This window comes from Ambystoma mexicanum, chromosome 1q (assembly GCF_040938575.1).
Source record: "Ambystoma mexicanum isolate Mex_15411 chromosome 1q, UKY_AmexF1_1, whole genome shotgun sequence".
In the NCBI taxonomy this organism is placed as follows: domain Eukaryota; kingdom Metazoa; phylum Chordata; class Amphibia; order Caudata; family Ambystomatidae; genus Ambystoma; species Ambystoma mexicanum.
Window position 1 is genome coordinate 734,001,075 of NC_090922.1, and position 17,750 is coordinate 734,018,824.

Genomic DNA, 17,750 nt, shown 5'->3' on the forward strand with positions numbered 1-17,750 from the left:
GGGGGTCTATCATTGGCCCCCATGCGTGCCCGTGAGCCCCCAACCCGACAGAGCACACACACACACGTCTGTCGGCTTCGGGCTCCCCGGTCGCTCTGCTGGCTTCCGGGAACACCCCGTTTATTAAAGCTGCACGCGGCGACGTGCAACGTCACGCCGCCGTGTGCGTAGCCCTTGCGGGCCAACGCCACACTGTCTCAGATGCCAAATTACACGGGTGATCTTGCTTAAGGTTAGTGGGCACTGAACTTCTAGAGTCTTGACTAGTGATGTGTGAATGCCGAGCCAATGGTTCACTTGTTCATCTTGGCCCCTTCACTTGTTCATTATAATTATTGGGGGCTTTGTCCGGATGAGAACATTCCTTATTGAGAGGTGCTGGCTGTATGGGCTTATTAACGAAAAGGGCATTGTCATTATGAAATGTCTTATTCTCAAACTGTGATTTCAGGTATGCATCCACTGCTTCTTTGATTTCTCTACATCTTTCTTCTTGTGCTATTTCTGAACTGAATCCCTGTTTGGTAGTCAGTGTGGCACGTCGCTGTTTTCCCATGCTACATTCCTTTTTGTTAATCAAGGAAGAGGAACGCTGATGTGTGTTTGCTGTCACTGCATCAGTGTTCACTATTTTGGTTTCAGGTGCTTGAGCTTGGGCCATGGCCATGAAAAGGTTGTTTAATGCTGCAAAGGTCAAATTCTGTTGTTTTACTTGTTGGTCATGAGAGTGCAGAGTGTGTTCTAACACTGAAGGTAGTTTATTTAATGGAAAAATACTTTTTATTTTAGATGCAGCTTTGCTATGCACTTGAATGAATGGTTTGGAGCTTTTGATGCTGGCCGGTCCAATGGCTCGCATTTTTTTCTTTTTTTTCTTCAGTGGTCCTAATGGATGCAGTGTATTCTTTGGCACATTATGTTTCCCTTTCTGTACGTTTTTTTCACTAACTGCATCAAATGGGTTTGTTTTGTTTTTAACTTGCTGAGTGATGTTGAGCTTTTCTACGCTTATCCATTAATCTTCAATTCTTATTGACGCAGTACATTCCTCAAGTGGTTTGATTATTTGTTTAGTTTAGTTTAGTTTGTTTATTTATAAAGCGCGTCCGAACCCTCAGGTAGCTGGGCGCATAATCATGTGCACAACAGAGTTACATATCGTTACACAAACACCTTAATACACCAGTCAGAGCATACATTAGTCCAGGCTCTGAGTAGTTACATAGAAGAATAAAGTATACAGAGAACAGTGTACAAGATAGTTACAGTGGAGAGTGAGGACCGGGTTACAGGGTGGTCATGAATCGGATAAAGCCAGGGTGAACATTACTACATGGTGAGAAACAGCGGCTGGCCAAACGTGTCATTGAGAGATTGGATGTTTAGGTTAGTAACCATGATCTCACCATGGCTCTGAATGGCCAGAATGTGAATTCCGATCTAATTGCAAGAGGGAGGGTGGTCCAGCATTGTGCATTGAGCACTGGGAAGCTTGAACCTCATGCTGTTTTTAGGTTATAGTTGGGGATCTTCAGTTGGTGCAGGAAAGGGGTTCTGGTGGGTCTAGTGGAGCAATGTCTAGCGAATTTGTCTGAGAGGTAGCGAGGGGCGGTGCATGACAGGCACTTATGGGTGATGACCAGGGTTCTTAGCTTGATTCTGTCGCGGATCGGGAGCCAGTGGACTTCTTTTCTGGCTGTGGATATATGAGCCTTGTGCGGGAGGTTAAGGGCAAATCTTAGTTCATTATTTTGCAGGATCTGGAGCCTGTTCAAGTTTTTTGTGGTAGTGCCTAGGTAGAGTGTGTTGCAATAGTCTAATTTAGACAATATCAACGCTTTTGATAAGGTGAGGCAACTATAGGTGGAGAGAAAAGGCCTACAGACATTGATCAATTTATTGGTGTAGGTGGTGGCTGAGATGGTGGAGTTTGTTTTTTTAGTGACAAGGTGGAGTCGAGGTACACACCTAGTGTTTTGACCTCTTTGGAGACTTTTATGATGTTGCCGTCAATGGTAAAGGATTGCTACCTTTGGTCTAGTTTTTTGAGGCGAGCCTGGGAGCCTACGATAAGCAGTTCTGTCTTATCGTCGTTGAGGCAAAGACTGTGTGTGGCCATGCAGGCTTGGATTTCTAAGTAGATTTCATTAAGCTTTGCAACATCCTCTTCATAGCTGCCAGTGAGTGTGATGAGGACCTGGGTGTCATCTGCATAATTAGTGTAGCTGACACCCAGATCGTCAAGACGGTCAAAGAGGAGCTTTGTGAAGATATTGTAAAGTGTGGGGGAAATGCAGGAGCCTTGTGGCACTCCACATGTGATTGGGATAGGGTCCGCAACCGCGGTGGGGGCGAAGACCCTAGTCGACCTGTCAGACAAAAATGACTGGATCCACTTAGTGGCATTCTGAGAGAATGCAGCAGCCGAGGAGAGGTGTTGAGTGAGGATTTGGTGGTCAACCAGATCGAAGGCAGCAGATAGATCCAACAAGAGCAAAATGGCCAGTTTGCCCTTATCTTTGGCATCATCCATTTGGATTTTTAGATCCAAGAGGGCAGTTTCAGTCCCGTGCCTTGGTCTAAAGCCGGATTGTCGCAGGCCTAGCAGGTTGTCTTCCAAATGTTGTTGTATTTGGAGGTAGGCTACGCTGTCTAAGATTTTGAGGAGAAATGGGACTGTGGTGATGGGCCTGTAATTTGTGGGGACGTTGGGGTCTAGGTTGGGTTTTTTGAGCAGGGGTAGGCCCACGCTTCTTTAAGGTTATTGGGACCACTGAGTTTTTGAAGGAAGCATTGGTCAAGGAGGTGATGAGAGGGGCTAACTCATTAGCCCCATCTTTGATGACGGAGGCAGGACAAATGTCACCTTTGCAGTTGGATGGTTTGAGACTGGCGATTATCTTGATTACTTCCTCTTCTGTGACTAGTGAGAAGTGGAAGGAAGGGCAATTGGGGGTGGTGTGGTTTATTATGCTGATGGGATTCTGTTTGGAGGCAAGGTTGGCTTTTTTTGCTTCTATCTTAGTTTGTAGGAGGGCAATTTTATTAGCGAGGGCAAGCTGGATATTATTGCACCAGGCCTTGTCTTTAATGCAGTCCTCTGAAGGAGGCAGTGGTGATTCGAGTTCCCTTAATATAGAGAATAGTTCTTTAGTGCCAGATTTGGCGTTGTGTATTCTCATGTTATAAATCTCTTTTTTAGCATTTAAGATGGCGGATTTGTAGGTGGAGGCTGCTGAGGCGAACTTATCTTTAGTGGAAAGAGAAGGGGCTTTTCTCCAGCTAGTTTCTGCAGTTCTTTTGATATTGCGGAGAGCCTTTAATTCTGCTGAGAACCATTTGTTGGAGTGGGCAATGGGTTTGGCTTTTCGTTGTTTAAGAGGAGCTATCTGGTTGAGAGCTAGTACTAGGGTATTGTTGTGTAGGTCTACAATGGCTGATGGGTTGTCATTTTGCATAGGTAGATTAGTTTTACTGATAGGCACGAGAAGAGGTCTAAGGTTCTCTATACTGATGTTGCGGTTATTTCTGGAGATTATTTGAGGTAACCTAGTGGGTAGTGTGGTAGATGGTATGGATCTGGTTAGAGAGAAGGTAATAAGGTGGTGGTCAGTCCAAGCACAAGGAGTGATGTCGGTCAGTGAGAGGTTGCAGTTGGCGTCTGCAAGCCAGTCCAAGGATCTTTCTTTTGTATGTGTAGGTTTATTATTGTGTTGGGTGAGGCCTAGATGAGTAATGGTGTCATTAATGGAGGTGGGCTGATTGTCATTGGGGTCATTAAGTCCCAAGTTGAAGTCGCCCATAATGATGATTTGAGATTTAGGTTTCAGGTTGGTAGTGAGTAAGAGAGAGATATCTTCTTCAAAGGTGGAGGGGGGTCCTGGAGGTCTGTATATAATGTGGAGAAGGATAGTTTGGGTGTCAGATAATGGGAGTTTGACGGATAGGAGTTCGGCTGAAGGTAGGGTTGTGCTAGTTACTTTTCTGATGTTTAGGGTGGATTTCACAATAATTGCTATTCCTCCTCCTATTCCATTTTTTCTGTCAGCTCGGATGATGGTGTAGTTATCCGGGTTGGCTAGAGCTATTGTGGGACCGGCTGCTAGGTGGAGCCATGTCTCTGTGATGGCGATAAAGTCTAGGTGGTTGGTGGAGATAATGTCGGTGACATCAGTAGCGTGGGCTACAAATGAGCGTGCGTTGATGAGAGCTCCCTTGATGGAGGTCCGTGGAAGGTTGACTTTCGTGAGTGGTGGTGGGTGAGGTGTTGCAAGCTTGTGACTCGGTGGAGGGTCAGTAAGTGAGGTGGGCTGTGTGAGATTCCTAGCCTGATTAGTGAGCATTCTGGTGAGTTTTACATCAGGATTAGTGTGATGGCTGAGTCTAGCGTTTCTAATCATGGTCGGTGGGGCTGCGTTCAAGAAGGTGGTAGAGGGTACAACAAGGCGAGAAGCTAATCTTGTATTTCTAAGAGATGTGGGACAGGGTATTAAGGGTGTAGGTGGGCTGGCGAATCTGTTTATCCAGTCCACTGGAGATAGTAAGTCTAGGTAAAGTGGCGTGGTTGTGTAGGCACAGTTCTGAAGTGAGATATTCTGGAACAGATGGAGGAGAGTAGCCTTCGTTAGAGTGGCACCTCTAAGTGAGGCCATCATGGGTAACTTGGCTCTGGAGATAGAGGCAGTGAGATTCATAAATTATTAGCAAGAATAGTTTGTACATTCAGCTAAAGTGTGTGTGGACACTAGTTAGGCGTTTCAATGGCAATAACATGGGCATCAACTCAAATTGCAGTCAACTCAAATTGCAGTGTGCAGAGGGCAGTGTGGAATGCAATTCAGGGCGCAGGGCACCTCTAGGCTAGTCAGTGCAATTACAAATGGGCTAAATGCAATTCAGGGCGCAGGGCACCTCTAGGTTAGTCAATGCAATTACAAATGGGCTAAATGCAATTCAGGGCGCAGGGTGCCTGTAGGCTAGTCAAAGCAATTACAGATGGGCTAAATGCAATTCAGGGCACAGGGTGCCTCTAGGCTTGTTAATGCAATTACAAATGGGCTAAATGCAATTCAGGGCGCAGGGCACCTCTAGGCTAGTCAATGCAATTACAAATGGGCTAAATGCAATTCAGGGCGCAGGGCACCTCTAGGCTAGTCAATGCAATTACAATTGGGCTAAATGCAGTTCAAGGCACAGGGTACCTCTAGGCTAGTCAATGCAATTTATAAATGGGCTAAATGCAATTCAGGATGCAGGGCACCTCTAGGCTAGTAAATGCAATTACAAATGGTCTAAATGCAAATCAGGGCGCAGGGCACCTCTAGGCTAGTCAATGTAATTACAAATGGGCTAAATGCAATTCAAGGCGCAGGGTACCTCTAGGCTAGTAAATGCAATTTATAAATGGGCTAAATGCAATTCATGGTGTAGGGCACCTCTAGGCTAGTAAATGCAATTACAAATGGACTAAATGCAATTCAAGGCGCAGGGTACCTCTAGGCTAGTCAAAGTAATTTATAAATGGGCTAAATGCAATTCAGGGCGCAGGGCACCTCTAGGCTAGTCAATGCAATTACAAATGGTCTAAATGCAAATCAGGGCGCAGGGCACCTCTAGGCTAGTCAATGTAATTACAAATGGGCTAAATGCAATTCAAGTGGCAGGGTACCTCTAGGCTAGTCAATGCAATTTATAAATGGGCTAAATGCAATTCAGGGCGCAGGGCACCTCTAGGCTAGTTGATGCTATATAAAGAGACATTTGGGTGTGATGCATCCATTGAGTGTCGTAGTACATCTTAGATAAAGTACATAGTGTAATAGTGCTGCTGAGCTGTAGGCGCTAAATGACGCAGTAGGGCGGGAAGGCCAGGTATAACAAGACATGCAGGGACATCACCCATAAGACACATTTGGCAGTGGGAGTCGATGAGTAGGGAGGAGGATGACAATGCACGTGATTCAGGCTAGGGGCATGGTCATAGCAGTCAGGCTGTATAGGCATAGGCAGGACCATCAGTACATGTTGAGAGAGTGGTCACACGTATGTGCACTGAGGCAGGTTTGGGCTACTGTGGCAGTGCAGTGTCTGAGGAGAGATGGAGGAGTACTAGCTAGCAGTTAGCTAGCAACGAGCACAATGAGCCAACATGGCTAGTCTGAGTGGAGGCAGGGCGGTTGCACCGCAGGACGGAGTAACTACACAATGTAATGACAGGCCATATCTGAACAGTTAGCAAATAAACCTCGGTAATGCTGCTTGCACAATTAGGCAGAGCACTGGCACGCAGTGAGAGTTCTATTAAGCAAGGGGGTACATACAGACTAGGATGTGACCGAATATCAATCAGAGCATCCCGACTAAGTTTGTATGTCGGTAGGAATGAAGTGGAGTGCAGACAGTTCGAATGGGTTTACTTGCAGGGATTAATTGCAGGGATCACAGGGTAGTTTAATACAGTTTTTGCCGGATATGGGTGAGGGTCATCCTCTGCTTTTAACTCAGCTGAAATGACTGATCAATCTGCCTTGGTCGACTTCATTGTCTTTTCTCGACTTATCCAATCTGCAATAATTTGTATTTGTGCTGACTGCTGCAAGAATTTGTTTTCGAGTGACTTGAATAATTTAATTAGGGAGGCTAATGCTAGGATGATTGCAGAAAGGGAATGTTAGCATGGGGGTCTGTGCATGATCAGGTTCTAATAATGGGGCGTGAATTATTGAAGGTTTCCTTGGAGTTGGGGCTACGTATGAACGCAAAAGCAAAGGCACTGAGGAATCCAGTGAGCTTCGTTTGTGATAATCGGGTGACGTTGATTGGTCCAATTGATTTGAATGGGAGCTCAGATGTCCTGAGCTTGCGTTTATGGATATACAAGATATTTCATGACTCATATTCAACTGTTCAGAATATGTGATAGGAGACAATCGTTTGGTGTGCTTCAATCAGTTGAGAGATTGAGCTGTGTTCAAAAGAGTTGCATCTGACAATACTTGTGTGCTAACAGTAGGTGGCATATCATTTTCTTTGACGGTACTTGTGACTCTGCATGATTGTTAGTGTTCATTATTTGGGAGTTGGACGTCCAAGTAAGCCAGATTAAGCAAAATTCACGGATGTCCGTGTTTGCTGCTATTTGCCTTCTCGCAGAGACCGCAGTTAGGACAATCACTTTGTTTGTAGTTTTCCTAACATTACGATTGACTGCTCCTCTCCCCATTGAACGCAGAGTGTTCAATATTTCAGGCATGCTGGATTTCAGGGAATATAGACTCAAATGTATGAACATTTCCATCCTCAGATGCAGCTAATCAGCGGATTATATCTTTCAAGAATGAGGAGTAATAACTGTCAAATACAAGCGAGCTCGGCAAAAATAGGGGCACAAACTGCAAGGACAGAAAGGGGCCACTATCACCACAAAACTGCGCCAAAGTGGTCCTTGTCGGTCTTTGCCTTGGGGTGGGTGCGCTGGTGCGCGCATGTCCCAAATTAAGTAAGAACGTCAATAGAGGGAGCGTGGCCAAGGTAAATGAAAGTAAATACTGCCTATAAACAAGATAAGATAAACATATTATGAATATACTATATCAATAAAAGACACTGTAGGTATTTATGATAGAGTCCATAAGCATTCACCTTGATTTTAGAGAAAAGTACACAATGAGGCAAATGTCCAGCAGAGGCTCTTCTGGCAAAGTGGTCCTTGTTGGTCCTTGGGGTGGTGCGTGCGTGCCAGTGCACGCACATTTGGAATTAAGTAGGAACGCCAATAGAGGGGGCATGGCCAAGGTAAATGAAAGTAAATACTGCCTTGATTTTAGAGCAAAGTACACAATGAGGCAAATGTCCAGCAGAGTCTCTTGTGGCAAAGTGGTCCATGTCGGGCCTTGCCTTGCTGCGCGCGCGCTAATGCTTGTACGTCCGGAATTAGGTAGGAACGCCAATAGATGGAGCATGGCCAAGGTAAATGAAAGTAAATACTGCCTTGATTTTAGAGTAAAGTACACAACAAGGCAAATGTCCAGCAGAGTCTCTTGTGGCAAAGTGGTCCTTGTCTGTCCTTGCCTCGGTGCACACCAGAAAACAAAAAGGAGGGAGGAAGTGCCAGGGACAGGGACAGGAGAGGGACAACAGGACACAGATGCTTTGAGTAAGTGAGTAAGTGCATCCAGGGTAGCACTGCTCTGGGTAGTGCAATTACACTACTAACTGCTTATCCTCTTGCAAGTTCACTGGTATTATTCTCAGGAATGTTGTCACCTGTTCGTTAAGAAAGGTGAAAACAATGTACTCAGTGATTCACTCAACTTGATAGTGATAACTTGTCTGCAGAAAATCAATCCGGTAAATACTAATACCATATGTGGTAAAGAGAGTTGTACTGGATGATTACACCTTTGCTGCCACACATGCAGTAATAGTAATCACTGCATGTAAAAACACAACCAAATTGCATTTGAGAAAACCATTAATGTATCATTGATTCCAGTAATGCTCATACCAAAAGCAATAACACCACATATGCTCAAATAGACACCTCAGAGGGCAGCCACCATAGCAGTTTAATCCATTAATAATAACAGCCAAGGAAAGGCATCCATTTTTCTGGATAGCCTGCTTAGAGACCTGTGATTAGCAAGTGTACATTAAACAAGAACTCTTTAGGATAACATGTATGGTTAAAACCTCTATGCCCATCATACGCACCCATGTTCCACATTAACAAAATCAGTATAAAGAAGTTTTTGTTTGTACAACATATTAGACCCTACTACACTCTTGCTTCTCCCAGCACCCATTTAATTACTCCTCCTTAGCCATACACAACAAAAAGCACACAATTGACTATCTCACCTGATTCCACACATCTCAGCATAATAGTCACACAGTAGTCTAATGCACTATCCTGCCGTTCCCCTACAAACTAGTAACTACTTCTGATAAGCAACAAAAAGATATCAGCATATATGTCCTCCCTTCACTGTCCATCCCCACTGAACTAAACTTTCAATGGCCATATGCCCTAACCAGCCCCAAAAAACTTTCTTAACAAACCTCATCAATAATATGGTTTCCCCAACGGACTATGCAACCCCATTAATTGTATATCGTATACATCATGTTACCCATTTCTTACATGCCATAACAATTCGACATCCACACTACATCCACAAAAAAGGGTCATATATATCTGAACCCAATACATAAAAAACAGAATGTAGATAACCTGACACAGCAGATGCTAGAAAATCAACCGTTTGGTCTACCTGCAATGCCAATTATTAAACATTAAACCACCAAAATAACCTCCACCACTAAAGAAGTAGATATGACTGCGATGTGCTCTGAAAGGAAACAGAGGTGCAACTGGCCATTAACTTAGCCAACTTCTAATATATATATGCGCTTGAAACCATACATTTTTCAATGATATACCTAATTACCAGAAGAGGGTCACAAAAACAGCTTAATATCCAACTACAGAGCACACACATCACAAACATTGTTAAGGCTAGAGTTATACTGCTTGGTTCACAGCAGGTTTTCTTATGCACCCTCATTCATATCACATTTTCCAATGTTATGTTATGTTATTTTTGCATTTGTATAGTGCCTTATGTACCATTGGTATGATCTCAAGGCGCTGGTAGGTTGAACGCCCGCGGGAACCGCAGTTCAAGTCAGTTGAGAGAGAGAGAGTCGTAAAGTGCGTGGGCGCACCAGGTATGTGTGCAGCCAGTGTGGTTGTTGCATGATAGCTGCGTCTTAGCAGTAGGTGTGGTGCTGAGGAGATCAGTTGAATGGGTTCAGTCTGGAGGGTTGTCAACCAGACTGAGTTATGGCTGCGTCAGGCCCGAGGAGACACCTAAGCTAGCCGGTGTGTTAGCTAGCTGTGTTTCCTCAGGATGATGGGTGGTTTGATGGGTCATGTTAGTATGAGAACAGCTTTACTGAATGTGTCATTGTATTGCTGTGTTCTAGTTGAATGGTGGTGTATAGGAGAGAGTAAGGGTAGTAGTGTGATATTGTGGTAATCAGGGGGAGTGTATGCAATCAGGCACAATCTACCTACTAAATTTAACTTTTAACACAGTGACGCTATTAGGGTACATTCGATGTTGTTGGTGATACTTTCTTAATTCAACTCTAATACAGTGACTCTAATAGGGGATGCTTCTAGGTTGAACTTTAACACAGTGACGCTATTGGCGCACTCTCAATGATGTTGGGAATACTGTCTAGGTTCAACATTAACACAGAGATTCAACAAGGGTGTGATTTCTAAGTTCAGCTTTACCACAGTGACGCTATTAGGCACACTATCTAAGTTCAACTTTAACACAGTGACATTATTAGGGCACACTTCTAACTTCAACTTTAACACAGCAACGCTATTCGGGCATGCTTTCTAAGTTCAACTTTAACACAGCGACTCTATTAGGGTGCACTTTCTAAGTTCAACTTTAACACAGCAACGCTATTCGGTATGCTTTCTAAGTTCAACTTTAACACAGTGACGATATTAGGGCACACTTCACTAAGAAACAACCTTTATATGAAAATATATTTTCTGGCAAATATAAGCATAGCATACCATGCCATACTGCTTCATCACTCTCCTAAAAGCACTGAAATAAAATATAGAAACCCCTACTTTGCTAACAATACTTATAAACATGACCAAATGAGACACCTAAACATACTTCAGTTATTTTACAAATACAATAATTCAAACTGTACATGAAGTATACAAAAACACAATTCAATAGAACAAAAAGACACATTTCTGTTACAAGATATATCAATCAATAAACCCCAACACAATCCTTCAAAAAATACTTTATACAATATTTACACGCTACATAAATAAAACTTTTTATTTTCTCCATAATTTTTCCCAATAACATACCCTTGGCTATAACCTCAGTTACAGAACGAAAACCCACCCATAGTCACGGCTACACAAACATTTTTCTAATGTGCTCAAAAGCACGTATCAGAAACATTTCAAAATCAGTTCACATTAGCCTTCAAGTGACAACATCCAAATAGAAACACATGTACACATGTGAGCTAAAACATCCATAATTTATTATGATCACTGCACCAAATACAACCTGCTGTAGTCGCGGTTAATGCTATAGCGATAGTCGCTGATCACCCGCAACAAATACACTACATGCCATTTTCCCACTCATACGGCATGGCTATCAAAGATGCAACATGCGATTGGTGCACTCATACCCGCGGATAAGACACGAAAGTTATAGCCTCGGCTGCACCCGCCAAAAATTCCTGATGTGTATTTGCCATTTGCCTGCTTGTACCCGTGGTTGTGGCCTGTCCCTTAGTCGGTACCCGCGGCTGCAGAATGCCTGACAGGGCACAACATTTAATTGGTTGTTAATGTAGCCACAACTATGTTAGAAAAGGACAACAAACCCATTTTCCTTTTCCAATATACTTTTTAAAAAAATCTAAGTGGCTTATAAAAGAGCCTTTGGATTCTTCTACCAACACATCACCAACATTTTCAATCAGAGAAATACTCTTCACCTCCATGATCATTTAAAACTATTTGAAAATCTTGTCTGTGCTCTTTCTTTAGATGATTAATTAATTTTCTTTTTCCAAAGAGAAAAAAAATCTGCTCCCTGTAAAAAATAGTTCTCCACAATCGCAGCATATACCTCTCATTTCAAACACGAGAACTAATCACCTATGTCCTCAACATCACTATTAACCCCATTTTCAAAACATTCTCCACAACCTTCTGAATTAAGACATTCCTCTCCTTCTAGAATTTGCTCCATGTTTCAAATATCAAATGCACCTCACCCATCTACAATTGTATTGGCATATATAAACATCACTCAGAAAAATACATACTCTCAAAGGCTCTATAAAATTCAACAGCATCTGAGCTAAATTAATTCTTATTTGCTGCCAACCACTACACAATGAATAACCAATCACAAAGCAAGCGCACACGTTCCACCTTCTCCCTTCATTAATCTTGCTCCATTCTGTTGGGTGTTCTGACCCACGTTTGGACTATTATGCTACAACATTTGGTGCTGTGGGCTTAGGAAATCCAAGATGGCCGAAAAAGCCCACATGTGCGCCAGAATCTATGAAAACCGCGCAGCTTGTGCGCACACCAAAATGGTCGCCTGACTTGCCACCCCCCCGTGCGGGTGTGCTGGGTCAGAAGAGCCATGAGTGAAATGGGGTGCCAAAGAGAAAAACAGCAGTGCCTGTTCGCTAGAAAGCACTTTAAAAATCACCCTTTGTTTCTCTGAAGGCAAGCTCAGAATGCCCATTTCAAACATTGCAGAATATCCAACAATCTCACTGAACACCAGCAGACATTTGACAGAATAAAGTCTTGTGGGCATACAAAATCTGGAAAGAGGATGAGCCTAAAATAATGTTCATAGCAAAACTGGCTGAGCTGTGGATTTCAGCAGTTTAAGTAAATTTGGACTGAAAGACACTAAAAATCTAAATGTTTAAAAGAAATGAGTGACCTACTTTTGAGTGTCACATAGGTTTCAATTGTTTAAATGTCATAGTTTTAAACTTAGAATCAGCATTCTAGCTGCATGTGTAAAAATTGTTAGTTTATTTGAATGCAGAAAACTGGGTAACTAGAAGTGACAGCTGGGGCCTGGCTTAAGGAACTGAATTCTGCCTGACATCTACCCCCACAGGAGTTAAAACCTGCTTAGCCACTCTTCCCCTTGCCAAAAGGAGTTGTCACCTCTCTGATTAGGTTAGGGGTGGAACAGCTATAGGGAGTTGAACAGGGGCCTGTCCTGGGCCCAGGCAGATGGTTTATTAGGGGGACCGTAAAATAGCTTCCTCTTGGCAGAAGCTGGGAGGGGCAGGGTCTCTGAGCTTGGCAGAAACTGGATAAACTGGTTTCTACACCATGTGACCTGGGAACGCACACCCCTTTGGGGCCAGAACATAAATCTAAAAAGATGGATCATTCATAGAGCGGACTTGTGAAAATTTTATAAGTGATATCATTATTCTTGTGATTTTTCTGTGCACATTTGAAGACGTGTTAGGACCCGGTGGTATGTTCAGGGGGGGTTTTAGTGGAAAAGAGGATATTACTCTAAATGTATGTATGTTAAAAATCTGACACTCCACCACCTAATGCCCACATGCTTTGCGAACATTGGTGTAAATGCGGGGACAAATCCAATATTGGTAACCCGACCAAAAAGTGAAATATGTTGCCATTTTTGAACCCAAGCCCCCAGGAAGAGCAGAGTTTGAACAGGGTATACCTCATGTGATATGTGATGGGTGCATGTAAATTCAAACCACTGTGTATCTATGAAATATGTCTTTAGGTCAAATATAGATTGTGTGTAATTTGACAGGGGAGTGTCCTTTCTGCAAGCCATTAAATGACATCGCTCTGACACTCCACTTCTTTTCCCCAATCAAGAGAGAAAGGAAAGCTTGACCAATGGGCAGTTGAGAGAGGGGATGGCTAGTGATGCTGCACACACACCCACTTTCAAAAGACATAAAAAGAGCCACTGGAAGCTAGAGAGGAGATTCTATTCCACCTGCTGTGGGACGCTCTGCCGGGAAAATCCATACTTTACCTCCATCAACCTCCAGAGAGCCAACAATCTATCCATCTTCAGAGACCAAGACTTTACTTCAGAATTTGTAGCAGAGAGGTCAATTACAAGCTAAATCCCTCTTTAGCAGGCCTCAAATCATTGCCACTATTCACAGCCAGGCGAGCTGTTTGAATTCTTTGCAAGAACTCTTGCCATTTGCCAGAGAGCAGTGTTGTATCCAGAGAGAGACCAGCTGAACCGGAGACCGCTGTATCCGGACCCACAGACCTGATCAGAACCAGAGACCCAGACCAGACCAGCAGAGTAGAGCTGACCCAGACGCTGTGCGCAGAAACCGTCCGTGGCGAGTGAAGAAAACCTGTTGACCAGATCCGTGGCGAGGCCCATTCCTTTTAAAATTATATTGTGAGTACCTAGCAGAACTGTGCAGAACCAATCTCTTAGTTAAAATAATATAATTCAGTCTATTTTAATCTGACCGGAGCTGCCTCCTAACTGTCACCTGTCATTTGCAAAGCTGTCACTTGTCATTTTCTAGCTGCAAGCTGTAACCTGTCGCTTTGAACTTTTAAAATTTCAAATCCGAAAAACTACCTTTATTTAATCGTCCGTATCTCTGGAACCGTTTGGGCTTAGAATCTCAGCTTTTCAACAAGCCTAGAACCGACTTCCTACTCCTCATACTTTTGCCGTAATCACGATTCTCGCACTCGCGAATTTTACCGCGATTTGCAATTTGGTTAAAAATCCAGCCACGTGTGAAAACAGCAGCTTCATTGCTTTCCTTTGCCAAAAAATCGTTTAACTTGCTAGTTACTCCTAGATCCTTGCTAAAGTGAGCCTGAACTCATCCCAAGTATATTTCACTCACCCTGAACCTCCTAAAGGGAATTAAAACCATTTTCAGCATATTTCTCACTGCATTGTCACCATATCCAAAGCATTTTGCCTGTGTTTCAAAACTCCTATCTGTTGTATAAGCTGCTGGGGGGGAATTGAACTGAATTCTATTTGATTGCATTCCTAAGAACTGTGTCATCTTCATCTCCTTACAGTGCATAAAAGGGGGGGTGAATTGTCCAAGAAAGTGATTACATTGTCTTTTGCTGAAATCCTATCAAGTTATTTTCTGTACTGCATTTAATTCCACATTGCATCCATTTGAAACCATAAAAGTATTGTTGCTATCGTATCCATCCTATAACCACTCATCATTGATTATAAAGAAGTGTGCTAGTGCCGGACTATCCATTATTGATTACTGCTCAGATTAAGTGTGATATTCAATTATTAATTTATTATAAAGTGTGATATATATATATTGTTTAAATTATCAAATAAACCGTTTAAACTTGCAAAACAGAACTACTTCGTGGCTCAGTGGGGTCAGGGGGATTCCAAGAGAGGGGTGTTATATAAGGGTAGTCATCCAGAACGCATGAACTGGACGTAAAGATATATCAATAAGGGTTTCCATTCAGTATCCCAGACTAGGCATTGACTTAGCTGTAGTGTTGAATTGAATCCTCTTACAAATTGGGGACTCGAGCCGGACGTTTGGGTTAGATCTATCATTTGTGCAGATTAATACAGCGTGCCAGCTGACCACATACACATATCCGGTCAGATCACCACGCTGTGTTACGCTGTAAAGCACTCCTCAAAGGAACGCTCTAAGGAAAAGGTCTGTTTTGCAAAAATAAAATACAAACTTCTGTAAGTCAGCACAGAGACCAATCTCTAGAATGACGACCTTGCTAGACATGAAAATAGCCAGAGAACACTTCTTACATAAGCTATTTGTGAGAGGTGAGTGGACTCATCAGGACCAAACGGTCTGGTTGCAGGCAATTGCGCAACAGGTCACTGAAACAGGGTCAGATATATGGGGAGATCAGGGTCCCCTACATGTGGCCCTGAGTGAACTATACATGGCCCCGAAGGTCAAGGATGAGCACCACAAGATTGCCAGGGTAGCGGCATATTTATATTTACATATGGGAGCCATGCAGGACAAATGTGCTGAAGGCCAAGATCTGGCGAGTAGGCAACTGCTGGCATTACAGAAGGCCCAATCTGATCTGGACTCTCCTGAGCAGAGGCTGCTCAGGAGCCAGGAGTCAGAAAATGACAGCAGAGAGTACATCACTAAAATAAAGGAGGATATGGATGTGCCGCAACAGGAAAAGGCGGACCAGGATACCAGATTTCTGGCCTTGCAGAAGGAGTACCAAGAAATTTTGGACTCCCTACTGCAGAGCCAGAAAAAGCTGGAGCAACAGTTAGACTTCAATAGGGCATGTGCTGAGCAGGTAGTCACCCTGCAAAGCCACATAGATAGGGAGAAGGCAGAGAGCAATAAACTGATTTTGAAAGACCTGGATACCCAGGCAGAGTTTGACCAGGAGTGCCAGAAAACTAGTGCCTTCCAAAGGCAAAGGGACGACCTGGCGGCACAGATGCAGGCTCTTAGTCAGGAAAGGGATACCTTAGGCCAGGAAGTCTGCCACTTAAAAAGGAAAATGGAAGAAAATCACCTGGCACTCCAGGGACTGGGTGACCTCCAAAAAGAACACCAGAACTTGTTAGAGCACACCAGGAAGGTGGAGGATGCTCTGGCAAGAAAGGAGCAGGCCAATAGGGACACAGCTCAGGAGGTAACCCTCCTGCAGCAAAGACTGGCCCAGTGCTCCAGGACCAATCAGGAACGCAGAGAGAGAATGAGGCTCTCTGCCAGCACAATTATAGGCTCCAACAACAGGTAGCGATGCAGGAGAGACTGATAGAGTCTAGTAAGGCCTTAACTGAGGAACTGAAGGCGCAGGCTCTTGCATTGCAACAGGGAGCAGGGGCGGATAGAGTCCAGGTTCGCTGGGAAAGGGAAACTCCTGAGCATAACCTCAGGAGCCCTAGTACCAGAGGCATTTATCTTTCTCAGTCCCTGGACTCTGCCACCCCCCTGTCCCCTGGCGCACATGAGCACCGGGCCACAGGGATGGCAGATTACTATCCAGCCAGAAGCATGGGGCTCATAGGCCAGTACCTCCCAGGAATGGATGGGCGGGCATCCGGGTATGGGCACCCAAGCACAGTGCAATTTAGTGGGGAACCCCATGAGAATAGGCCCATTAAGGGCATCCTGAAAACTTCTGCCCAGTTAGGTCAGTGGGGGGTACCCATCAAATCCTGGCAGGAAGGAGGAATCTGAAGACTCCTCTGAACGGCGCAGGACACAGGAGACCAGGACACCACATTCTGCCAGCCATTCCCAGGCTCGCAGAATCCGGGAAAACCTGGAAGATCAGGCCTTACTAGCAGTGCCTCTGAGTCAGAGGATGAATGGACAAGGGTTACCCGAACCAAAAAGGCCAATAAGGCAAAAAGGGCCTTGCTTAAGGACCCATTGAAACAGATTAAGGCAATCAGGAGTCTCATCACGCCTTATCATAAGAACGCCAAGTACTCTGTTTGGGAACACTTGGAGCTCTATGAGCAAATGATGGAGACTTTCCATTTGAAGGACAACAGTAGCTGCCTCCAGTACGTCAAATGGACATTCTCCCCAGAATACTCCAGTTTCTTTGCGGGGCTGGAGGACCAAAATCATTTACGATGGTCCACCTATAAGGCGGCCATCTTGAAACATTTTTCTGTTCACAGAAATCCTCAAGAGGCTCGCAAGGCAGCCTACAATTTGCAATGTGGGGAGGATCAGGCCCCACAAGAATTTGTGCAAGAACTGAAACGTGCCTTTGCGCAGACCACCAGAAGGGTGCGCACACACAGCAGAGAATTTGTCAATACATTTTTCCATGCCTTGCCCAAATATATAATGACCCAGCTCGTGAGAGATTTTCATGAGAAAAGATCTTTAGACTGGGTCATTGAACAGGCTACCCGGATCTATGAGGTGCAGAAGCCCATAGAAAATAAAAGCAATACCCAGAAAAATCCCAAAACCAACAGCACCCCTGCTGCTGCCAAGGTGGCAGAGGTAAAGGTCACCCCCGTTTTGGATTTGGAGATGGGGGGGCCTAAAAACCTACCTGCACCTAATAATGCTAGGCCCAGAAGGTCCTCGGGCCAGTCACAGACAGGGAGTGAAAGAGGTAGTCCCACAAATGGGGTCCCTCG